The sequence below is a fragment of the Neovison vison genome, chromosome 7, assembly GCF_020171115.1.
Source record: "Neovison vison isolate M4711 chromosome 7, ASM_NN_V1, whole genome shotgun sequence".
Lineage (NCBI taxonomy): Eukaryota > Metazoa > Chordata > Mammalia > Carnivora > Mustelidae > Neogale > Neogale vison.
The window spans coordinates 138,328,399-138,355,513 of record NC_058097.1 but is presented as its reverse complement, the minus strand read 5'-3'; the positions used below and the strand labels follow the sequence as shown (position 1 = coordinate 138,355,513).

The 27,115-nt window shown below is 42.8% G+C and overlaps 1 protein-coding gene across 5 annotated transcripts in view; it reads right to left on the bottom strand.

The window, feature by feature from the left end:
• The window catches only part of SYTL2 (synaptotagmin like 2), a 119,742-nt gene extending 98,746 nt beyond the window's left edge, over positions 1 to 20,996 (bottom strand). For all 5 annotated transcript variants that reach the window (XM_044258385.1, XM_044258386.1, XM_044258388.1 and 2 more), the window contains exon 1: positions 20,914 to 20,996. The gene's annotated coding sequence lies outside the window, so the exon portion shown is untranslated. The remainder of the gene's footprint in view (positions 1 to 20,913) is intronic.
• Between the last annotated feature and the right edge of the window lie 6,119 nt (positions 20,997 to 27,115).

Here is a 27,115-nt window from a genome sequence, read left to right as displayed (position 1 = left end):
TTAATCCAAACCATTTTTAAATGGGGCTCCTATGAAATGTCTCCTATGAAAAGTCTCCAAAAGGATTTTTTTTCCTCTTTAAATACCTTTTAGAAACAGTAAATCAAAAAGACAAAATGATTTCACGAGAAAAGCAATCATAAAAGAGAACTGTTAATAAACTGTATCTCCCCACACCCAGATTCTTAGTTTCAGAGTTTGTTTTTACCTTTCCTCTTCATTACAAAATATAAATACTTTGTAAGGAAGGAAGTCATTTGAGAATTGTTATTAATCAAAGTCAATGTTTTTGAGATGAGTTGTTTTCTTTTGAGACTGAATTAAAAACCTTCTCTAATAGACAGACATGGAGAAAAGTCTCAGTCTCCTCAAAGTTTGATAACATCCATGAAATGTAAACTGATATATCTCATAACCAGTGTTTTATAAACTTGTCCTTAAAAATCAAGGGCATGTTCCCAACATTTTCTGTCATGGAAAGTGTTCCAATGGGCAAATAAATAGGCATTTCCATGGCTAAGGGCTCACAGCTGTCAGATTATTTAGTTCTGCACAAATGAAAAATCCTATTACCAAAAAAAGCCTGGAGAATCTGTGGCTGGAAGTTGGCAAGTAATTGCATTTTCACATTGTTTTATTCAATACGCTTCCTCAATACAAATATGAACCCTGAAAATATTTAATTAAAAATAACTATGTGGTCTAAAAAACACATCCAGCACAACTGGAAACATGTCAAATGAGAAGTTAATGCTTTGCCATCTTTAAGTGATGGTGCTTTACAACTCATTAGAGAAAAGAGCTCACAGTTTCTCAATCCCCATGCTCCAATGACTCAAAAGTACAGATTTAAACTCTGAAGGACAATAGAACAAGCAGTAAACCTTCTACTTCCTCAGTGTCACAGAGTGGACTTCCATAGCTCCAAACTCAGAAGAATCCAAATTCCCAAACAGTCATCATGGATCTCCATGAACTGGTTCCTCAATGAGGGAACTTAAGTTTACAAAGTCTAACCTATTTATGTGGGTTTGAGTTCTACAATTTCATAATTTTAGGAAAAGAAAAAAACCATACTATTAGTGGGGAGGACAAGACACAGTCATGAATTCCCATTTCTTTCTATAAAATTTTAAATAATTATTTGAAGTTTACATAGAGGCAAAAGAAAAAAGCAGAATTTCCAGAAATTGCTCCAGGAACTCATGAAAAGTAGAGTCCTTCATCTGCACTTTCCTTTTAATAAATAAAATCAAGAAATACCAAGAAATAGATGGCCTTTTAAAATGCCTAGATTCCCTCTAATGACATTTGACATGAGTACCAAGACCATTCAGTGGGGAAAGGACAGACTTTTCAACAAATGTCTTGAGAAAACAGGATATCCACATGCAAAAGAATGAAGTTGGGCCCTTACCTAACACCATATACAAAAATTAACTCAAAATGAATCAAAGGCCTAAGTATAAGACCTAAAACTAAAAACTCTTAGAAGAAAACACAGGGGAAAAGCTTCATAATATTGGATTTGCCAATGATCTCTTGGCTATGACACCAAAGGACAAGCAACGAAAGAAAAAAAAAAACAGACAAATTGGATTCATGAAAGTAAAACATTTTGTGTACCAAAAGACGCTACCCACTACCAACAAAGTAAAAAGGCAACCCAAAGAATGGGAGAAAATACTGAAAATCATGTATCTGATAGGGGATTAATATCTAGGATATAAAGATAACTCCTAAAATTCAACAGCAACAACAAATCCTGATTCAAAGTGAGCAAAGTACTTGAAGGGACATTTCTCTAAATGAGACCTACAAATGGCCAATAAGCACATGAAAAGATACTCAACATTACTAATCACTTGAGAAATCAAGTGAGATATCACCTCACATCCATTTGTGTTTTTTTTAATTTTTTTATTATGTTCAGTTAGCCACTGTATAATAGTACATCTTTAGTTTTTGATATAGTGTTCAATGATTCATTAATTACATATAACACCCAGTGTTCATCACAACACATGCCCTCCTTAATACCCATCATCTTGTTACCCAATCCCCCAACCCCTCTGCCATTTGAAACCTTCAGTTTGTTTCCCAGGATCATAGCAACGAAGTCCACAATAGCCAAACTGTGGAAGGAGCCAAGATGCCCTTCAACAGACGAATGGACAAAAAAGATGTGGTCCATGTGCAAAATGGAATATTATTCAGCCATGAGAAAGGGTGACTACCCACCTCACATCCATTTGAATGGTTACTATTAAAAACAAAAAACAAAACAAAACAAAAAAACATAAAATAACAAAGTGTTGGCAAGAATATAGAGAAACTGAAACCCTTGTTTCAGTTTCAGCACTGTTTCAGCACTTTGGTGGGTCTAAAATGGTAGAGCTACTGTGGCACAGAAAGGCAAATTCTCAAAAAAATTAAAAACTGAAGTACCATATGATCCTGCAGTCTCATTTCCAGGTACGTACCCAAAAGAATTGAAAGCAGGGTCTCAAAGACATATGTGTACACTCCTGTTCATAGTATTATTCGCAAGAGCTAACACACGAAAGCAACTCAAGTGTCCACTGATGGATGAACGGATAAGCAAAATGTGGTATATACATACAACTGAATATTACTGAACCTTAAAAAGGAAGGAAATTTTGGTATATGCTACAACATAGATGAATTTGAAGACACTGTACTAAGTGAAATAAGCCAGTCACAAAAGCAGAAATACTGTATGACTCCACTTCTATGAGGTACTTCGTCAGATCACAGAAGGAGAAAGTAGAAGGGTAGTTGCCAGGGGCTGGGTGTAGGAAGAAAACAGGGAATTATTATTTAGTGGCTATAGAATTTCAGTGCAAGTGTAACTGAACCAATGTGAGTTCACTCCTTGGTGAGTCACAGAAACTACACAAGGTGAGTTGTCACACAAAGGAAAAAACTTTATTTGCAGCAAATGAGAAGATCACGTGGAATAGCTTTTAAAGCCATAACTTGAGAGAGAGAGAGAGAGAGAGAGAGAATGGGTACCTTAGTTTAGGGTTAGGATGAATATTCAGATAAGGGAAGCTCTGTCATCATATGCAGAGGCGGGCATATGGGTGTACCTGTCCCTTAAGGAAACATGCCTATACATATATTTCATATTATGTAAATGAGATCAGGGATCCTCTTTGGGCAGAGAGTTTAGTATTACAATGAGGTGAAGGGCAACTGCTGGTCATTCCAGGGGTCACTCCACCAGAGTCAGGGGTTTAGATCCAAAGGTCTGAGCTAGCAGGTGTCATCAAGGCAGTCGGCATCACCTGAAGGTGCTTTCAGGTTTCATTTGCCTGAGGTAAGAGGAAAACTGGAAAGAAGAGTTTTAGGATAAACCTTAAGACAAAGGTTAGTGAGTACAAGCAGGTGGGCAGTAAGGTCAGGTCCTGGGGACTAACCGGTGACAGAGTTATAGAAATGGGATGATGACGATGGCTACACAACACTTTGAATGTGATGCCACTGTATAGGCAGAAAATGTTACAATGGGAAATTTTATGTGTATTTTACCAAAATTTAAGAAAAATGGGGGAAATGCCTACGTTCCTATATCCTTATAATACCACTAGGGAGAGGTCAAGTAGCTGTCAGGTATCCATATTCATGTTCCCGAATTACCACCCACTCTGTGACCTTGGGCAAGTGACTTAGACTCTCTTAGAGTCAGCTTTCTCACCGGCAAAATATCTACTTGAACTTGTGAGGTGAGGATGAGATGAGTTTGCTTGTATAAAGTACTTAGCCTAGAGGAGTAAACACTACATATTCACTGTTGTTACTATCACCACCACTAAATCTATTCTCCACAATCTAAATAAAATTGTGTCCTACCAAGAACAAATCATTTGCATTTCATTCTCTGAAAGATGGTGGATGGCATGGCCCCAGATTCAACATCTGATTGAACAGTAACTGAATATTCTCTTCCTCAGCCAGAGCACACTCGTGGGAACTGTCCTTTGGACAGCAAGAGAAGGAAGCTACCTACGCCCAATCACATTCACTCAGCAAACGTTAACCGTGTACCTTTTCTGCACCGAGCATCCTATAAGATGCTGATTTTATTTGCTCATGTTCAGCACCTGGCAAGGCCGTCTCTGGAACCCAAGCCCTTGTTTCCTTATTGAAGTGCGCTAATCATCGGAAAGAAATGTTGTATAAAAGCATTTCCCAGAATGAAATTAACAAGAATACAAGAGGCCCGCACTTGTATGTTTCTATTTTCCTTCCTGTAGTCCTATTAATAATAATTTAAAGAAAAACCAACTCTCTATTTACTTTCAACTCTAATAAAGCCAAATGTTCCCAGATAAGTTTTTGCCCAAAACCTGTGGAGGCGGCAGACTTGGCAAAACGACGGAGCAGACCCTCCCTGGCCTTCCCTGGCAGGCACATGAACAGAGGCAAGAAGGCTGCGCCCCGAGACCCCAGGACTGGGTAGGAAGGGCACGCACCTGTATGGCGCATGCGCGAAAGCTACCTTCCTCTCAAACTACCTGCTGGGCACTAGTGGTGAACGCTTCTCAAATTTTAACCCTGACAGAGGCCCAGTTAAGATTGAGCCACTTGGGGGCGCCTGGGTGGCTCAGTGGGTTAAGCCGCTGCCTTCGGCTCAGGTCATGATCTCAGGGTCCTGGGATCGAGTCCCGCATCGGGCTCTCTGCCCAGCAGGGAGCCTGCTTCCCTCTCTCTCTCTCTCTGCCTGCCTCTCCATCTACTTGTGATTTCTCTCTGTCAAATAAATAAATAAAATCTTTAAAAAAAAAATTGAGCCACTTGTAAATGTGATAGAATGATGAAATGATTTGATGATTAATTATCATTTTATAAAGTCACACCATGTGGTCAGGCAGCACAGAGATGAAAAAACAAAAACAAAAAAAAAACCACTCCTTTGGGAGTCAGACCTGGGGTTGAGCTCCAGGGCTATTTCATAGCTGTGTGACTCTGGGAAAAGAGTAACTTCTCTAAGTTTCCTTTCCTTATCTATAGTATATGGGTCAAAATTCCTGCCTTTGAGAGTCTTTGTGGGGATTAAAGGGATTTGCACCACACACCTAGCTCATGTCTGACACACTAGAAACCCAACACGATGGACACTCCGCCCACCCTTTATTTTCAGGCAGGAAAAATGTCCCAAGGAACTCGACTCTTGATTTACAGGAGTAATGAGAATGGATCCCAGGCAAATATTGCTCAGAATTTTTTAAGAGCCTAGTTCTGATAACTGAAATTTTTGGGACTCTGACAGCTATTAAAAACAAAAACTCAACAAAATCTTCTGAATAGCTCTTTCTCGCCCAAATTTTACAGTGGGCCATCAAGAAGCCTTCAGCTCTATTCTTCCGAGCACCATATGCATTCACAAGGCCATGTACACACTGGTCTTACAAACCGGGATTCTCTTACGTAAAAAGTAAGACTCTCTGAGTCTTTCATATCTCTGATGTCTCGGCAAAGAAAGAAACAGAGAGAGAGAGAGAGAGAAAGAAAGGGTGGATGGATGGATTGGTTCTGTATCTGTAGCATTTTTGGGGAGTTTGACAGTTAGGTAGTCAAGGTCGGCGTCCCCAACAAGAACACACAGTCAGGACAGCGAAGATAAAACAGCACTGACCTCTCGTTTTTCAGCTTAGACAGGACTGCAACGACATTCTGCTTTGCAGCCTTTGCAGAAATGACTTCTGCAAAACATCCTAAAATAAGACAATTAACCACAAAAGCATTTGTTACTATCACGGGCAAGGGGCAGGCAAGACCTAAGCCCCCAGATGTCAACAAGAAAAAACCATCAGCACATGGACATTAACCCAATAGGTAGACAGATATGTGACCAAAGCCCTGATTGGCACGACTCTGCACTCCCTGATTGCTTAAGAAAGTTCTGCAAAAGAGCTCATGAAAACCCCCAAACTTAGAAACTCTGGGGGCAACCCACTCGGGCCCTCCTCCCTCTCTGGGAGCCTTGTACTCTTGCTCAGTAAACTTTGCTTTGCTGCTGACCGTCTGGTCTACCTCTTCATTCTTCAAAGGAGTGTGACCAAGAACCCAGGCACTAAGGGAACAAAAATCCTGTAATAATTTCGTAGTGTGTTGAGGGGATCCCTAAGAGCAGTCCCAGGTTTTGCTCTTTACTAAGAGGACTCATAAGGCAGCATACAGCCATCCTCACAGTTACAACTGGTTACACTGAAAGGATACAAAGCACAAACAGCAAAGAAAAAAGGCAGATGAGGTGAAGTCTGGGGAGAACCAAGAATAAGCTTCTAAGAGTCCTCTCCCAAAAGAGTCACCCAGGAACACAAGTTCCAACAACATGTGTGAAATGTTACCAACAAGGGATCTCATTAGAGATTCAGCACCCAGGATTTTTATTGGAGACTAGTCAGGTAAACACTCCCCAAATTCCAGACTCCCAGGAGGAAAGCAGGTGTTTGGCATCAACTGCATGGTTTGCACAAACCATTTAGGTAGGGTGAGTTATTCTTATAATTTTGAGTGGTATGAACCCTTCTTAAATCCAAGTTCCCAGCCACCAGTAAAGGACCAAGCTTGCAAGCAGGCCTATCTAAGGATAAGCAGTCTCAGGCTTGTGGTGTGAATTCTTTCTGGCACACAGGGGAACAAATCTCCAAATATCTATCGAAGAGCCATCCACTGACCACTAAATTCTCAGAAGCAACTGATGTATTGAAATCCTTCAAAAACAGAATAGTGAACGTAATTCAGTGCTTCAAAATATATTCATTCAGCATTATTTGTACTGTGTCAGCCTGCTGTGCCCCAGGCATTAAGGAAATAACAAGTTTCTTAGTCTCCCTCCTTTAAGAACTTTCAGACCAAGAGGGAAGATAAGAGGAGTAGGTAAAGAGTAATAGCACAAGTTGGCATGAGATGATGGCCACAAAAGAGGTAGAAACTGGGCCAGGTAGAGAAGGGAGAGGAAATTTCCTGTATGATGAACCAGGAAGATTCTGGTAAGAATTGCCATTGAGCTGCAGTTTTAAGGACAGGTAGGATTTGGGAGTAAGTGACAGGCTAGTAAGAACTCAATGGGGGTGGGGAGTGTATTACTCCAGGTACAGGAAGATACGCGAAAAAAGTACAGCTAGAGAGAAAGGGGACTATGATTTGAATAGAAGACAGAGTTCATTGAAAGAGGTAACAGAAGATAAGAATTAAAAGCGGAGGCTGGAAGGGACTGGGTGGCACAGTCAGCTAAGCATCAGGCTCGGTTTTTGGCTTGGGTCATGATCACAGTGTTGTGAGATCGAGCCCCACCAGGTTCCACAATGGTTGGGGAGTCTGCTTAAGATTCTCCCTCTCCTGGGCACCTGTGTGGCTCAGTTAGCTAAGCATCTGCCTTTGACTCAGGCCATGATGTCAGGGTCTTGGGATTGAGCCCCACATCAAGCTCCTTGCTCAGCAGGGAGTCTGCTTCTCCCTCTGTCCTTCCCCAAACTTGTATTCTCTCTCTCTCTCAAAAAAATAAATAAAATCTTTTTTTAAAAAGGGGGGTTGCCTAGGTGGCTCAGTGGTTTAAGCCTCTGCCTTCGGCCCAGGTCATGATCCCAGGGTCCTGGGATTGAGCCCCACATCGGGCTCTCTGCTCAGCAGGGAGCCTGCTTCCCCTTTTCTCTCTGCCTGCCTCTCCGCCTACTTGTGATTTCTCTGTCAAATAAATAAATAAAATCTTTAAAAAAAAAAAAAAAGATTCTTCCTCTCCCCCTATGTCTTCCCCTGCTCATGTGCTCTCTTGCTGTCTCTCAAAATCTTAAAAAAATAAAAAAATAAAATAAAAACAAAGGCTGGTATCAGATCAGTGAAGGTCTCAAATGTCAGACTGAGATTGTCCTTTATGTGATGTAATGGGGAGCACGTGTTGTGTGTGCGTGTTTACTTTTTCAATCATGCAAATTTAGCATGGCTAGTGACTATAAGCCATAGGGCCAAGACTTTTTCAGTAAACTTGACAATACCCAATGAAGGCTAGAAGAAGCAAAGGAGGTGAAATATAGATATCATTTGGGAAGAACACGGGGAAGGAAGCAGTAACAACTTGCCTCAGGCAACAAGCATGAATCAAAAAAGACTCAAGACTTCTTCAACAGAGTTAATTTGTGCACCAAACCAAGAATGCTCAGAAATATAGGCAGGTTAAAGGTAAAAACTAATAACATGGCAGACAACTCAGAGGACATATCTAGAACTCAGAGTGAGATGAGGAACCAGTGCTCAGGAGAGAGGCTGTGGCTGGAACTACAAACATGGCAGTTGCCAACCTAGAGTCTCAGCTGGGTGTGGTTGAACTCAGCAAGGGAAAGAATGCAATGAAAAAGCACAGAGAAGTGGGGCGGGGGGAAGCACAGAGAGGAAAGCAGATGATATTGTACTTGTCGAGTGAAAAGAGAAAGAGCAGTCAGGTTGGAAAAACAAGACAGTAGTCTGTCACAAAGCTGGGGAACGAGTTTCAGGAAAGAGGGAGCTGTCCACCTAGCCAAGTCCCGCAAGGAGCAGAGGCAGAGTGGAGCAGAGAAAATAGCCCTAGACTTGGCAATGGGCATGTCACCAGGGACCTTTGCCAATCAAAGACAGGGAGGAACAGAAAACTGTCCCACAGAAAACTGTGTGAGAACTAAGGCCTCTTGTCACTGTGAAAAAGAAGGTGAGATGAAGCTCTGGAGACTAGAGAAAGTAGTAGAAAGGGGAAAGAGAGTAGTAGAAAGAAGAGATGATTGTGGAGACATGACGTTTGAGCAACAGTGCCATTGGCTATGGTGCTAGGAGTGGCTGCCTGCTCCTTCTCTTTCAATGGGCAGAAAGGAGATGCTCAGGGATAGTCAACGGTGCTCCTCACAGGCCAAAAGGGCAGTGATGATTGTCCTCAGCCAGCCACAGTGGATAATGGCAGAATGAAGGGGGACACCAAGGGCAGAACACTGCCCTGGATCTTCCAATGGGACACTGGTGTGAAAGTGGTGGAGACTCCATTTTCAGTAACACATGTGTCAACAGAAAAACCTCCCTATCAGAGGCAGATGGTTCATTTCACTCCAGAATTAATCATTTGCCGGTCACTAAATGTCCCTCTTGGGGAAAAGTGATCCTCTCCACTGTTAGAAGCTTACCTGTTGGGTATCCAGCAGCAGGCACAATATTTTTCACCCAACACACAGACCCACTGGTAATCAGCATTTTGGAAAGGCCATTTTGGAAAAGCATTTTGGAAAAGACTATACATGGCAAGTCCACAGCTATGCATCTCTTTTACCTCAAGCCAACAGAACTTGGCTCTCGAGCTTGACAAAGAGCACAGACACACACACACTGAGAAGTTCTCTTTAGATAGACTACTTCAGTTCAAATCCTGACTCTTCCACTTATTAGCTTTATGATCTGAGACATCACTTAAAATGGGCTTAGCAATAGTACCTATCTCCTAAAGTCATGGTGAGGATTAAATGAGCTAATTTGTTTAAGTTTTCAATAACCGTTAGCTGTTCTATCTCATTTGAGTCTCACTATAATTCCATGAAGTAAAGCCAGGTAATCATTAACATCTCTTATTACTAACAAGGACACTGAGGCTCAGAGAAGAAATAATGTGAATAATTTTCACACAGAACAGGACACAAGGCAGGATCTTAAAAAGTCTCCTCAACAAGTTACACAAAGCTCTCTTTGATCAGCTTACTACCTATCTCTCTGGCCTCAGCTCCTTCCAGTCTTGTTTTGAACATAAAATTGTGCCCACCACACAATTTCCTGCCCTTCTTAACTTTCTAATCCTTGGTCAGCCATCAATCTCCTCTCAAGTGCTGCCTCTTCCAGGGAGCCCTTGGCACTTGATCTCCCTTCCCTCATGACCCCACCTCCTTCCTCTGTGCTTATATCTATTAACATCACATTGCATGGTAATCACAGAGGTCTGCCTTCCCCACTGATTTCTGAGCCTAAAACAATTTCTGGCATATGATAAACAATCAGCATGTGTTTGTCTAATGAACTCTCGCCTCAAAATCTGATATTTTTCCCCCTAGAGCATACCTCACCTTTCATTAACAAATGTTCACTATTTAGTAATAGTCTAAAAAGAGGAGAAACAAAAACCAACCAATCATACAGTATTTAAATATTAAAACTAACACTAGGTCATTGTAACTAGAAATAGGGAAACACACAAATACACCATTCAAAGACCTGACCCCTCCCACCCACAGTTCCTCAGCCCCTGTGCCTTTGGTCACAAAGGAAAGAGACTAATCCCAAATCTATCAAAGGATTCTGCCTAGGCTCCATTAACCCAGTGAGAAGGACCTGCACTTGGCCGAAGAAGAAGACAGGTTCAAAGACTCATCCTAACACTCCCAGGAGGGATGTCTTCAGGAGTTTTTGGTTACATATTGCTCCCTGAGCACCATATGTCAACCCAAGACTTGCTTCCAGTTCTTGACTTTCCAGAGAGTGATCCTGGGGAAAACTTAACAGAGAAGGAAAAAGCAAGCTCATCCACTCCATCCTTACTTCCTCAAACACCAAGCAAACCCTGGTGCTCAGCTCCATGGTAAGGTCACATGTGTCCCCGCAGAATCTGGCACCTGGAGCCACATCTCCCCACACCCTTGGTTCCCAGCCACTGCCCAGCCACTGTGGGGAAGCAAGTGTCTTCTCTACATATAGGTATCTCTAGCAACCAAGATGAACCTCCCCAATGGCTCTCCCCAAGGAACTCTGGGCATATATCAGGTTTTCCCTCTGGTATGGATAAAGCAGACAATACTCAGGAAAACATAAACACAGACCTAGAAACACACAAACACAGTTGTGCACACTTGTGTTTGACCTGACTGCTGAAGGTAAAAGGCCACCCAGTTTCTTGCAATTTGCCCATAAATGATTGTTTTGTGGCGCAAAACAATCTGCTCGTCCACTGAGGAAAACCAGGGACTGCTAATCACAGCGACACTTGCTGAGCACAAGACATTGAACAAACCACTACCCAAATTCAGCATGCACTCGGTGTCAACTGCTCCTTGCATCTTAAAGTCAATTCCAGAGATTTGAAAAAATATATATTAATATCTTTCTGGATATAAGCCTCAATCATTTGCCAAAAGCATATCTGGTCCTTTACTGAAAAATGGTTAATATGCTTAGGTCCAAAGCAGGGCATATTTATTCTCTTGGAATAATATGGCTCCAAGTGGTCCAGCCCATAGATTAGTATATGGAGTCACTATTTTCCTATACATATATACCTTCCTATTGAAGTCTTGAAATAAATAGTAGCCCCATCTCTACAGGCATCTTTTGCAGAAAGCCTTAAAATATATTTTATCTGTACCCCTAAGTCCAAAGAAATGTGCCTTCAGTCAATCCATCTTCCATAGCTTGGGCAGTATTAATCATTTCCATAATTTAGGCTGTTCATCCTAAAAAGAAATCCAGTTATCTCATTCACAAGATTGAGACACTTTCATTAGTTCCTTGAAGCCTGCAAGGCAAAGGGCAAGTTTATGGCCTGGTTTCACTGTTGGGCTTCCACCCACCACCTGAGCAGTCCCTCCAGCCACAACTTCTCGGCCCTATACGCCAACACCATGGTTTGTCCCCTGGTGTCCCACACCCTTCCTGCCTCGGTGCCATCGAACATGAAAGTCCTTGAACCTGTCCTTTCTACCCCATCCCCTTCTCAATCTAGCAAACTCCTCCTGGGCCATGGTTCCACCTTCTCTGCTGCCCACAACGTTCCCAGGCAGTGCTTTCTGCACAACGAGCTGTATGTATCTCCACCAGAACATTTCCACTGAACTGTAAGCACTCTTTACCTTTGTTGCCTTATCATGGGCATTTTCTTGTTCTTTTTTTAATCCACAGAATCTAGCTGTCAACTTAATGATGAGATAAAAACCCTATAAAAGAGTGGGGCAAATATCATCAGCTCCTATTTTCTCTAGGGAAATGGAAGCATCTGTAAAATTAAAGGATTTGATGAAATACAGTTGGATTATGGCAAACTCATGAGAGTTCCTCATGAGCCAACAGAGGCAACCAAGAAGAAAGGAGGAGGAGGAGAGAGGGAAGGAAACGGGTGCTCAACAGCCATCCTGTGCAAGACACCATGTAAGCCACTTTAATACATCCATTATCTCATTGATTCCTCAGAGCCACTTTGTGAGAAATGGAAGACAGGTGCAATTTTTTCAGAAAAGAAAACTCAGATTCCGAGGGGGTAAGTTATTTGTTCAATCACACAATTAATAAATGGATCCGAGGTTTAGACTCACAGCTGTCTGACTGCAAAGCCAACTTGATTCCACTACTGTGGCCTCCATAGGGAACATGCACTTTCAGACTCACACTTGCCCAAGGACACAATCCAGAAACACTTGCCTCACTATAGCCCCTCCCCTCCCACCCTGCCAGCCACTACGCTTCACAAGATTCTAGCATCTGACGTTCCACCTGTGACTGTACCTCACAACCATCTGTTACTAACCATCAGAGGGCAACGTATCTGCAGGATTCTAGCAAAAACATAGGGATTATATTTGCAGAAAGGTGGGGTATTATGCTAGTTGAAAAACACCTATAGGTGCATGCTATCAGAGTAAAAAAAGGATCATATTCAAGTGGTCTGAGTAGGGTTACTGGTACAAAGAATTCTGTCATAAATCTCTACAACACGAGGACCAACTTTGTTTTTACTCCCGTTCTTCACATATTCCTTCTCACTTATCAAGTTGTAATACCCCCAAATAAAATGTAACTGGGGTCTTCCAGAAATTAAGCATAAAGAAGTAATTACTTGCCAGTTCTCTAGATCATATTTCACTTATTCTTGTCCCGGGCAATCCTGCTTTGTAATTGCCAAGTAGGCACCTGACCTCTTAGACTATGGTATGTTGGGAAAACCAGATTTTTCTCCTGAAAGACTTATATCAAGTCCATCATTACTGCTTCTATGGTAACAGAAATGTTCCCAGTTTCCTAGAACAGTCCAAATTTCAAATATAATAATCTGTTATGAGCCTCATGCCAAGCAATTTGCTTCAACCCAGCATTGAGTAAATGTGGATCTAACATCCTCACTCTACAGAAGTTCCCCAAAAGAGGCAGTACTGGCTGAGGGACAGAGCTTAGGCTTCCAGTGAAGGTAAATAACCAGAATTCAAGTGTTTGTTTTGCCACTCACTAACTGTTGACCTTGGGCAATGTACTTAACTTCCGTGCTTCTATTTCCTCATCAGTAAAATGGGTAATCATCGTCTAGTTCAGAGAACCGTCCTTCCAATTAGATGAGCAAAGGCCTGGCAAGGGGCTGACACATAGGACATACTCAGTTGACAGTAAACATTCTTTTTATCACCATATTCTTGCTATTCATAACATCCCTAAAAGGAATGGAAAAGAAAAATACAATTTTGCACTTTTTTTTAAAGATTTTATTTATTTATTTGACAGACAGAGATCACAAGTAGGCAGAGAGGCAGGCGGAGAGAAAGGAGGAAGCAGGCTCCCTGCCGAGGAGAGAGCCTGATGCAGGGCTCAATCCCAGGACCATGGGATCATGACCTGAGCTGAAGGCAGAGGCTTTAACCCTCTAAGCCACCCAGGCACCCCCAATTTCGCACTTATAAGCAAAGACCATAAATGCTGTGATCTACCTGATGGAAACAGAGCTACTACTTTACTTCCTAAGACGTAGCACTTCAGCTACTATATTACAGCCCAGTACTGATACTGAAATGGGGCGTTGAGTTGCTGACTCATCACTTTGTAACCTAGTCTCACCCCCAGATATTTCCTGCAAGACTTAAACTTAATTACCGCTGTCTCTAGGTAATAAAATTTCCTGAATATCATGCAACAGGCTCATTTTCAAGTATTATCTTGTAAGGTCAAAGCATCTGCCAAGCTACGTATCCTCATTCTGCCTATAGAACTGTTTTCAGCGTCTTCCTTCCATGAACGACAGAGTGGAATGGGAATGCTACGAGGGTACAGGCAGACACTCTGTGGGTGAATGTGAGGTCCCCATATTTTACAATGAAAGTGACATTTTTGTTTGGAAAGATTATTCTCTGATGATCGAAAGCATGGACTCTGGAGTCAGACTACCAGGGTTCAAATCCCTAGTCGCCCTCTTACTGGCTATGCCATCTTGGATAACTTATTCAACTTATCTGTGCCTTAATTTCATCATCATCAAAGGGGGAAAACAACAGTACTCAAAATAGTATCGATAAGAGACTACCCTGAGGATTAAATAAATGGACATAGGTACAGTACTTAGAACACTGCCTAGTACAGAGTGACGGCGCAGACATCATCATCATCATTTACTTGCCTCACAGGTTTTAAAAAGCAATCTGAAGCAAAGAGCGATAATGCAATATTATATTAGCAATAAAGGACATACCAGAATTTCAAACATGCCAAAAATACTTTTGAAATGACTTTTGAGGAAGATGAGTCCTACCTAACCCATTACTGACCCCAGGGGCTTCAGTACAGTAGACAAGTAACATTTGCCCTGAATGCTTGAGGTTTCAACTATTCACAAGGCACCTCGAATACATGACACAGAGAAACTGTAGTTATATCAAAAATGGCACCAGACAGGTGAGTCCTTAATTGATGAGTCTTTGACCAAACACCCAGCAACAGTATCTCAAGACGTTTTTGCTGGTTTCATTGATTCAAAGTGACCTCATTTAATGTTCAGAGCGACTTTATGAGGCAGGTGTGATCATTCCCATTTTAGACACACTGGAGAAATGAAATGCCATGGCGACAGTCACAGACTTGGGGTAGCAAAGGTCTCAGGATGCACACCGTGACCAGGTGCCAAGATGGGAAGCCTGAAACAACCGGAGAACCACTCTAACGAGAGTCCAAGAATTAAACTGAAAACCCAGACTCCTAACTCCTAAAACTCAAATGACTAGTCTAAAACAAGCAATGGTAAAGAATCTTCCCTAATAAATCTAACATGCCAAAGTCCAGCCTTTCTCCCAGGGCAGATTGCTGGTAGAAGGGGCAGGAGTGGGGCAGGCACAGATCTGACTGAGCCACATGGCTTGGCCTGGGATCCAGCCCCTGCCCTCAACCCCGAAGCCCTGTGTTTTAATCAGCTGACTCAGTCAGTGGCAGGAGAGCCCAGGCGCCTGTGGCCATGAGTAATGGTGGCACAAAACACATCTGTCTAATCAGAAGCTGATGGCATCTGTTCTGTCAAGACTTAGGGTAAAAGAATGCTTCTGCAAGGGAAAAAAGAAATGTCTAGTCACCCAGAAGTTTAACAATGCCAGTCTTTCTCCCTCTGACTTGGAACGCAAATTTGTGGAACTGTTTACTGGTTCTTATACTCCTACCCCTCAAGTATTTCTTGGTGCTTTTACAGAAAGAGGACTTAAGTAAAAATAATAAACCAAGTCCATTTCTATTAGTAGTAGCTGTGAAGTGTCTAAAAAGTGTGGCATTAGGAAAGGCTTTATTTTGGCCTTTAAAAAAAATCTTGTTATTATGCAGGATAGTGCATAGGACAGTGTTTTTGTAAGTTGAAAGTATGCATTTCACATATATAAAGACATCAGCGCAACTACCTGACAGTCACTGTACCATATTTCAGCAAAAATTTCATTTCAGAAGAATCATTCATTCTTTCATTTGTTCATTTAGTAATTCATTAAAAACACTTTACTAAGTTCCCATTGAGTGTTAGGCAATGTAGATGCAGAATGAAACCAGCCCATCCAAGTCTGTGGGAGCTCAGTCTTTTCCCAAATTGGTCTTTTCATCTCCATCATATTCCAACCCCACCCAGTACTCTCTGCTCTCTCCTGTCTCTCTCCCTCTCCCTCCTCCTTCCCTGTATCTCCCTCTCCTTGAGTTCCGAGACATTCAAGAGTGTGCTTCTCCCACATTCTGCAGAAGTCACAGCACAAGGCCAAGTACCCAGTACGTAGTGACACATACAGCCTCATAACCAGAAATAACCTTTTACTATACACTTCTGTCAACCAATCTTCCCCAAAGTTACCGAAAGCAGTTCTCCCTCCCCCAAATCTAAGAAGGTTCTAGATTAATAGTAATAAAGAGATGAGCAGAAACAATTCTTCTCTCATTGATCTATGGATCATGTGTTCTGGGTGAGGGTGTCAACGGGGGAGACGCTTAGAATATTATAAGGGGCATTAAAAGCTGGAAGCAACAGGAATTGGAAACATTTTCCCCACATGTGATTTATCTGATGTGGTAATTCTCTACCAAAGTTCCATGTGGGCAGATATAGATGAAAAAATAAACAGGATCATAGATTTTTAAGGCTCAAAGTTCCCTCCCCTGGTCCTAATTCCTTACTTTACAAAGAAACCAAGGCTCCAGGAGAAGGCATAACTAAGATTACACAGCTTGTCTTTGGGGCAGGAAAAGAAGCCGAGAAGCCTGCCTCCCAATACAGGGACCCTCCCAGAACTGCCAGGAGCTGAGTGCTTGCATGAGGGGAGCAGCCCTTGAGGCAGTGGCTTCCGTGTTCAGCCACACCCCTACAGGCACCCCGCCTTTCCAGTTACTCTCCCTGTTTCTTCCTTGTACACCTCTGCCCTTGCTAAAGGCAACTAGAGACAGCCCTGGGACTCTAGGATTCTCTGTGCCAATGAAGAGCTCTCATGAATGGCAAGCCTACCTTTTATTCTGTGAGATGGGACTATTTCCTGTCCTTTTCTTCAGTTTAGAACTGTGATGATGATCAACGAGATGCTAGCCATCAAGGTATCATATTCTTTGAAGAAAACTTAGAGTAGGAATCCAATAGAGCATTTACACTGTAGTTAAGTCCTACGGAAATGTTAACCCCTGAGCTGGATTCCAGCATTTTATAAAGACCTCTAATACTTTTGATCTTTCTACATTTAAACATCTTTTTTTTTTTAAATAGCATATACACTTGCACACAATTCAAGTAATAATCACACCTGACCCGTGGTCCTCGAAAGTGACTCTGGTAAGGGAAGATAGAGCAGGTGTCATTATCCCCCATTTACAGAAGGGAAAACGGGTTCAGAGAAGCTACCTGTGTTACCCAAAGTTACACAAGTCATAAAATGCATTGCGGAAGCAATGACCTTATCGAAGGCTTCTTCTTGCACAGTTTAGTTTTGGAGTTTTCTGCTCACATTTTGCACTTCAACAACACTGAAGAGCTACCTTTTTGGTTACATTTGAGATCTTTAAGACACTTGAGACACATGAGTCATTTCACAAGAAACACAGCTTGATCCTGACGGCCAGTAACATTTCCCCCGCCACCCGCTGGCAGGCACTTCCCTCTGCTGGAAACTCTATGACACCAGGGAATTAACTATGGGGCGGGGTAGACTTTGGGGTTCACAAACGAGATTAACATTATGATGACTTTAAATATTTTTTATAAGTTCTTTTTTAAATATTTTATTTATTTGTCAGAAAGAGAGAAAGAGCACAAGCAGGAGGAGGCAGGCAAAGGGAGAAGCAGGTTCCCCGCTGAGCAAGGAGCCTGATGTGGGACTCAATCCCAGGACCCTGAGATCACGACCGGAGCTGAAGGCAGATGCTTAACTGACTGAGCCACCCAGGGAGTTTGAGATGACTTTTTTTTTTTTTTAAGTTTATTTATTTATTTATTTATTAGCAATCTCTACACCCAACATAGGGCTCAACCTCACAACCCCAAGATCAAGAGTTACCTGCTCTTCTGACTGAGCCAGCCAGGTGCCCCATCATTATTTCATTTTTTTTTTAATTGTATTCATATAGATACAGAGAAAAAGATCCGGAAGGCTAGCTCCCAAGGTTTGCCTTGGGTGTTTCTGAATAATAATAATAGTTATTATTATTCTGTATTTTGTCTTTTTCTACAGTGAAAATATATTTATTTATATATATATACACATACACACACACCCCACTGGTAATAAGAAAACAAATAATGATCTCATCACTTGTATGTGTAATCTAAAAAGAGCTGAACTCACAGAACCAGGGAATAGAATGGTGGTTTATAGAGATCAGGGAGTGGGAGAAATGGGGAGATGTTGGTCAAAGGGTACAAACTTCCAGTTAAAAGATGACTTAAGTTCTGAAGATATAATAGAAAACATGGTGACTGTTGCTAGCAACACTATATATATATATATATATATATATATATATTTGAAATTTTCTAAGAGAGTAACTTTTAAATGTTCTCATTGCAAAAAAAAATAGTAGCAATATATATACATATGAAACCATCATGGGCTTATAAAATGTTATATTCCACTTACATCTTAATAAAGCTGGTGGGGGGATCAAACAATAAAGAACTTTTTATTTTTAAAACACACTCTTCGTTTGGATAAATAGGAAAAAGTCTGTCTCCACAAGGGATTGGGAAGCTCTATTAGAGAAAACTATGTGCATGAAAAACGTAAATAGTATCCAGACCCCCAGACCAGTATCTTTTCCCTACCTCTCCATTTGAATACTGTCAGCCCCCAAGAATAGAAAACAATATGTCAGGACACCAATTTTACATAAATATTTTAGGGGAAAAACTTGTTTTATATATTGAAACCAAGTTCAATGTATGAAATTGCATGGAAAAAATCACATAAATTCTTAAAATAATTTTCAAGCTTGCTGGGATCAATCTGAACTATACCCTAACCCCGTGTCAGTTTCATTATTGGAGATTCTTCTACAGAGATGTTGGGAAACCCTAAGGCAAACACTACCATCTTATCTACATTCTTTTTTGGGAGAGACCTGTCAGTCCAAAAAAAAAAAAATCTTTTTTTTTTCATCTATAATAACTTTCAAATTCTTTATAAAACAGGTGGCAGAAAACACATTACCAGGCAAATCTGGAAACCCACAGGGGGCATAGCTCACTCTGCCTCCCTTGCCTAGAGGGGAGAACTGCCTGGCCTGGCACCCTTGGCCCAGGCTGCCCCATTTCGACAGGACAGCAGACCACTCTGCACAAGGTGCTAATTCATTCATTCCACAAATGTTTATTGAGCAAAGCCTGAGAAAGGCCTCTTAGGGGACAGAGGGATCATTCACAAGCCAACGGTCATGTCTAACGGATCAGATGTGGACAATCAATCTTTTATTAGACCTCAAACCACTTCTAGGATAAAGCAAACAGGGCTCCTGCCCCACTCACTTACTAGCAGCTGGGGGGAATCAGGCAGGCATTCTGGAAAAGGACTGCTGTTTGAGAGAGGCTAAGGCAGTCACTAATTCCCACCAGAATGACTGAAACTCCTGCACCATAAATGACATGACTCCTCTAAAATGCTTTAAACGTGTCTGGCACCTACTAAGAGCTCAGTAATAGTCATTTTTGCTGTTACAATTCCAACTTGCTCTTACTCAAGCAGCACCAGAAAAGGTGGGAAAAAAACACAGGTTTTAGAATCAGAGAGACTAGATTTGAATCCCAGCTATGTTGCTTACTAGCTATGTGACTAAGGGAAGCAAACTTTCTGAGCCTCAGTTTCTCATTTGTAAAATGGGGTAAATGTCAGTATACCTCTCCTCATGTGGCTTTGTGAGAACTAAAGACATATGATATGCAAAGAAGAATGGCCCATAAATGCCCCAAAAAGACAGTCAGTATTGTCACTGCCCTGCCTCCTTCCCTACCACTCTGGGCAGGTCCTGGCATCTGATTTCATCCAGACACCACGCTAAGGGGACAGAAGCACTACAGGGGTAAAGGGAGGGGAGGGAGCACCTGGAGACCTTCCACAGTATCCCCCCCCCCAACCACACACACCCTATCAAAGACCTCACCTCCTCTCAATTATCTTCTGTTTGGCTGCTGCATCCAACTGACAGCTGGGCCACCATTCCCTCACTGGGAATGACTGCCAAGAAGGGAAGCTGGACAGCAATTTGAATCCATCCCACCTTCCCATGTCTGTCTGTGTCCAGCCCACTGGGCTTTCTCCGCACATCCCTGCCAGGCTGTATGGGTCAGGAGGCTGACCCTCTATTCTTCCAGGCTTCCATCTTAACCCAGAGCCCAAAACTCTAAAGGCCGCTGGTCACAAACCAGCACTAAATAAAAATAAGGACTTCGCATTCGGACAGAAAATGGAGCCCCTCAAAGTCCAAGGGGACTTATAAAGGCGGGAGGGGGGAAAGGGAAGAGGGAGGTAACAGGATGGGTGCGGAGAGAGAGGCCCACTGTGGATGGAGCTCTGGTTGCTGATCCTGGAGGATGATAAATCCTGTGATTTAGAACTCACGACGGGACCAGGTCTGAGTGCGGGAACATAATTCCAAAACAAAAACTGCTTGCTTTCAAGTAAAAATCATCAGTTCGCAAATTCCCCTTCCCAACACCCCACCTGTAGATAGGTCCTAACGCCGTACTTGACTTCACCTGAGCAATCTGGGGGCAGTACCTCTGCGGCCAGGTCCCTCCAACAGCCAGCCCAAAGCCCAGGGTCAGTCCTCAAAAGTCCCAAGAAACGCGACAGAACAGCAAAACCCCCGCCTACCCGGTACCTCGGTTTCCTGAAGCCTCGGCTCCGCGGAGCTGGCTCTTACAGGAGGGGTTTTGAAGGAGGGAGCTTGCCGGGTGCCGAAACGCTCCTCGCGTTTTAGAACTCAGAACACTACAGAGCATCGTCAACAGCAACACCTTCCTCATTTACGAGAGACCCGGAGAGGGCAAGAAAGTTGGCCGAGCGGGCAGAGAAATCGAGACTGGAACCCCGCCGCTGTCAGTCGCAGCCGGGCAGGGAGAGCTTCTCGCCACCTCCCGCGTCCCCAGGTCCGCAGACCCAGCGGAGTGGTGCAAACCCCGAAACTCGCGGCGCGGCGCGTTACCTTCCTCCAGACGCGGCTCGGCGAGCCTCCTCTCCCCAGAAAGCGCGCGGGGCGCCGCGGCCCGCACCGGTCCAGGTGTTGCCCCACCGCTGTCCGCGCCCGGCTGCGGGCGCAGGCTCCCCTCTGCGGGCGGCGGGCGTGCACGCAGGGGCGGTTCCCGGGAGCGCGGACCAATGGCGTGGCGCCAGTGCCTCGCCCCGCCCCGCCCCCGGCGCCCGGGCGCTCTCGCCGGCTCCCCAGCCCTTCTCCCACTGCCCTGCTCCCCTCCTGTTTCTTCGCTCCCGCCTTGGCCCACCCCGCCCGGGCCTCCTCAAGTGCACCTTGCCCTCAACTTTTTTCACCGTGCAGAGAAAGAGTTCAGCACTTACTTTTTGACCACTGTGCGTTAGGAGTCCCTGAACCCCAAAAAGGTGGCGGGCAAGGAACCCTCCGTTCAGAGAACGAGGTCAGCCACCGGGAAAGGGGGTGGGATCAAGATGCTTTAACCGCTCGAATGTGTAAAATAGGTAAAAATACTTCACAAGTTGTTAAGAAGACTAATTGAAGTGGTGCTTGAAAAGTAGCCCATAATACCTAGATAAGTTGTGAGCCCTGTTTCCTGCCTGAGCCACCCCATGGGTGTGCAATGAGGACAGGTTCGCTCTGGGAAGGTGCTGGAAGGCATTACATCAGGGCCAATTTTAAAAAGTTACCGATGGTGGGGCCAGCTCAATCAAACTTCTGGAAGAGGTAAACCTTAAGGCCTTCTTTTTTCTCCTCATCTCCCCCGTTTGTGGTGCCCAGCCAACTGAGGGTGGCCCAGGTTCGCCTTCTGTGCTTCCAAAAATCTTCCTTCTCTCAAACTTGCAAGTGCTGATCCCCAAGGACTTCATTCGGTGCTGGGTGCTGGGATGCTCACCTGGCCCGGGAATCCTTGCGCTGCCTCATGTGTGTATTCTGGCTTTCAGCCAAGCTTTGAGAGTCTCCTCTGCCCCTGTGCTGGGGGGGGGGGGGGGGGACTGGGGATGCAAAAGAGGAATAGCCACTCCTCGTGCCTTTGAGGAGACATATTTGCAAATAATTTCAATTTAGTATAATAAGAGCTAGAATAGGTGTGCCGAGTGTTGTAGCGTCACAAACCCTGGGGGAAGAGGGCAAGTTTAAATACAGATGTGAGCAAGTAAGTCTTGAAGGAAGGTTGTAAGTTAGATGGAAGGGCTGCAGAGAAGCAGGCAAGCGCATACAGATGCCTGTCCTATGTTGCACAGGCTGTGTGACCTTGAGGCAGAGAGGCGGCTAAAGAGGTTAGACGCAGAAGCAGGACGGTGCTGTTGGTGAAGGCGGTGGGTGAATGATTTTACGCAGCGGAGTAGTCTGACCTCATTTGTCTGATACCTGGCTTTCAGCGTTGTTTGTGTCTGCCTTGGTTATCTCCTTCCTGCCCATCTCCAATGGGGAAGGCAGGCCCTGGATCTGCAGACTTTTGGGGGCCCTGTGTTCTTGGTATAAGGCTTTAAAGGAACTCAGTTCTCCCTATTCCAAGCGTCACCCCTCCCAGAAGAGAAACAGCAGCGCCTGCTAGGGAGGGTGTAGGGAGTCTCCCTTCAGGATCTGCACAAGACAGGTGGGGGAGAAATTTTGAGGGAGAATCTTGCTGGGCCCCTCATTGCAAAAGTCAGAAAGCTCAGAGGTTAAAAGCGAGAGCCCAGACGTTAGATGGCAAAAATTCTAATACTGCCCCTCTCCCCACTTCCTAACAGGACCTTCAGCCAGTAGCTTTACCTCTCTGTGCCTCACTTGGCTCATTTGTAAAAGAGATGGTAACAATTCTCCTCTCTGAGGTACTGTGCAGGTTAAAATGAGAAAGTGCATGTATACACAGCAGAGTTCCTTACACAGAAGAAGTACTGAATAAATCTTAGTTAACATGATCCTATCAAGTCAGTGGGACCTTGTTTCTTTCTTTCTTTTTTTTTTTTTTTTAAGATTTTATTTATTTGACAGACTGAGAGAGATCACAAGTAGGCTGAGAGACAGCGGGAAAGCAGGCTCCCTGCTAAGGGGAGAGCCCGATGTGGGGCTTGATCCCAGGACCCTGAGATCATGACCTGAGCAGAAGGCAGAGGCTTAACCCACTGAGCCATCCAGGCGCCCCAGAAGCTTGTTTCTCTTAACCCGTTGAGTAGATTGTCATTCTTCAAAATAGTTTGCATGTAAGTGACATGCAAATTTCACAAAAATTGAAGGAGAAAACCAAGGGCATAGGGATAATGCAGTACAGGGTTTAGTGTACAGATGCTGTGTGCCTGTACTCTTAAGCCTGGACTCCACCGCTGAACTAGCCAATTGACTTGGGACAAGTCACTTGAACTCTGTAGGCCTCTGTTCCTCTTAATAAAATGGAAATATAGTTGGTCTTTGAACATCATGGGTTTGAACTGCACAGGTTCACTAATACGTGAATTTTTTTTATTAATACAGTATTAGTATAGATAAATGTATTTTCTCTTCCTTACAATTTTCCCATTAACATTTTTTTCTCTAGCTTACTTTACAGTAAGAATACAGTATACAATACATGTACGAAATGTGTGTGAAACCACCATTTATGTTATTGGAAAGGCTTTCAGTCAATAGAGCTATTAGTAATTAAGCCTGGGAGGAGTCAAAAGTTACAGGTGGATTTTTGACTCTGCAGAGAGGAGGGGGAAGTATAAGTGCCTTAATCCCCGAGTCGTTCAAGGGTCAACTGGTCAACTGTAGTCATATTACCTGCCCCATGTAAGGGACATGCTACAATATATAAAACACATTGCCTGGCCCAAGGTGAGACCTCAATAAATGTCAGCTAACAGTAGGATCATAGTTAGAAGAACGGTCTTATACACTTGGGAAAGGGGGAAATAATCTAATAGTAATGCACTGGAAGGGGAAAATGTAATCCCAGAAAAAAACAAAACCTGAATGGAAAGATTGATGCTGGATCTGTGAAAACTGGGACAGAAATAGAAGTGAGCTTAGAAACATGCAGGTGGAACACTGTCTGGAAAAGTTGTCTAGCTAGACATGGGGTGTTTAAATCTGGAACCCTGGTCTTGTTAATTTTTCAACTCTATCGACCTGAACTAAAAATGAGTGCTGTTTGCCAGGGTGTGTATGACTGCTCACTCCTGGAACAGTGAAAACCCATTAGACTGGTGCTTTCACTTGAGACTCTGGGATTTAACCTCTAGTACCCCCCAGCTGTGACTTTGTAGAGTCTTGGGCACATCACCCAAGTCATTTGGTTTTACCAGTCAGTTAGCAGGTAAGTATTTATTTGTGGGACACTAAGTGTGGTTCCTTCGGGCTTGAAATATCCTCCCCTCTATTTGAGAACCAAGGATCCTTCTCTTGTATCAGGGTGTAGGATAAATGTCATGTTCTGCCTTCCTAGGTTGAATGAATTAATCCTCTGGAACTCCCATGGTATAGTCCTTGAGACTTTTCTTGGCATTGATTTCATTTTCTTTCTAGTTATTTGTCACAGGATGCCACTCACCACCAGCTTTAAAACTCACCCAATTCAGGGCTACCCCTTTTCTCTCTGTATTTTTTCTTACTACCTCCATCCTTCCCCTGGCAACCCTCTCTACCACAAATGCCTTGCACACTACAGGCACTCAGTAAATGCTTGTTCAATCACATTGTGGGTCGGTTTCTCATAGTAGATAACTTACAGAGAGCCGCACTGTTGCCACCATGGAAAAGTCAAAAAACAAAAACAAAAACAACTTCCTGTGGAGACATGACTTTATTTTTAAACTATGTGGATTTATAACTTCTTACCCACCAAAAACTGAAGATACTGCTGAAATGCTGTACAATTACATCTAGTGTGGTAATGTGGTTAGCTGACATAGAGCAGTAGGTATCAAATGTACGGCATTTAGAATACAATTCAGTCATGGTACTGGGTCACCAAAGCAGGAATTTGGTTTTCTAAATAATTTGCAGATACTGAATATCTTTTTAACTTTTGGAAGTACAAAACTTTGGCCTTGAATCAAATTGTGTTAGCAATCTCTCCACAGTCTTTAATAATGCCCTGCCTTTCCACAAGGCTTCGTATTTTTCAAAGCCCTTTCACTTTAATTATCTTGTTTGATCTTCCCATCAACTCTATGATGTAGGAAGGGCTGCTTTTATTTAAATCTGCATTTTATCGATGAAGATAGGAGGGGCTTCAGAGGATCAGGCACTAAGTCCAGGCCAAATGGCAAGCTAGGACAAACTCAAGGATGTACTAAATCAGCGAGATTTCTGATATCCATGAAAAATTTTGACATCATTATTTATGGCCTTTAGGAGCAGTAATCTTATGAAGACACATCTTCATTTATATTCACATATATACATTTTCATGCAGAGTACCTTTTACAAAGTGAGGAAAAACCTTTGTAGTGATCATCTCCCTCAGATACCTATGTGCAAAAATTGTGACTTATTTCTTCAGTGCCTTTCATCTGCACATATCAATATGCATTCCAACATTTAATTATTCTTTTTTTAAAAACCTCTAGGTTTACTGTCAGTATTTTTAAACAAATTTTCTTATTGTAATGTTTAAAGAAAGAACAAAGGTTACTTCCAAAAGCAGAAGACCTCTATTTACATGAGATTCCTAGAATAGTCAAAAACAAAGAGATAGAAAGTAGGGTTTACCAGGGGCTGCAGAAAGGGGGTGATGGGGCTAGTGGGGGAGTTACTGGGTACAGAGTTTCACTGTGGGATGTTGGAAAAGTCCTGGAGTTGTATGATAGGGATGGTTGCAGAACAATGTGAATGCACTTAATGACACAGAACAGCACATTTCAAAATGGTTAAAGTGGAAAATCTTATGTTGTGATACTTTACCACAGTAAAAGTGTAGGGATGCCTGGGAGGCTCAGTGGGGCTCAGTGGGTTAACCGGTTAACCGTCTACCTTCTGCTCAGGTCATGATCCCAGCTTCCTGGAATCAAGTCCTACATCTGGCTCCCTGCTCAGTGGGGAGCCTGCTTTTCCCTCTGCGTGCTTCTCCCTCTACTTGTGCTCTGTCTCTCTCTCTGACAAATAAATATATAATCTTGTAAAAAAAAAAAAAGTAGAAGACCATCTGGTTTTATTAATAAGATTCCCTCTAGTAGAAAAAGGCTAGTTATAATGTAACTCATGGCCTTTTTTGTTTTACTTTGTCTTTCGGAAATTTACCATACCTAAGAACCCCTTTACACTTGCTTGGAAGAAAAGATAGTGGTCTGGAGGGAGTCCTACCAACCTTTTTTTTTTTTTTTTTTTTTTTTAGATTTTATTTATTTGTCAGAGAAAGAGAGAGAGAGTGCCCAAGCAGGCAGAGCGGCAGGCAGAGGCAGAGAGAGAAGCAGGCTCCCCACTGAGCAAGGAGCCCTAAGTAGGACTTGATCCCAGGACCCTGGGATCATGACTTGAGACAAAGGCAGCTGCTTAACCGACTGAGCCACCCAGATGTCCCCAAACTTTTTTTAAAAAATCCAAAATGGGGTTAAGTTTTGTGTGATAACGTGAGATCCTAGTAGATTATCAGAGCTCCTATTAGTCAAGTGCCTCCTACCTACTGTATTGACCAAATGCTTTTTCCTATTATTTCCTATAATCGTGGGACAGCTCTAACTGGTAACAGATGGGAAACCAAGTTATACGAAGACTAGTTTACTTACATCTTCCCAAAAGGCTGTCAAAACTCTGGAACTGACTTCCCAGGGTGTAACAGAATCCTCCATAAGGTACAGTGCATTTCATTATGCAGGGCAATTTCCTCAAGTAATGCTTGAAACACTACTACTTCCTCTGGGCTGTAATTATTGTTACCTTCTCTTTACAGAATTATGGTGTTCTATGTGCTGTCCAAAATGGAAGCCACTAGCCACATGTGGCTGTTGAGCACTAGAAATGTAGCTCATCTGGATTGAGATGTACTATGAGTGTGAAACACCCACTAAAAAAAAGAAAGGAAGGGAAAAAAAGGAAAGTAAAATATCTCATCAACAATTTCTGTATTGATTACATGTTGAAAGATAATATTTTGGACATAATTAAGTACATATAGTATCAAAATTCATTTTATCTATTTCTTTTTACTTTCTTTTAATTTAATTTAATAAATAATTTTTAATTTTAATTTTAATAAATTTAATTTTAATAAATTTGGTGTCCTCATCTCTAA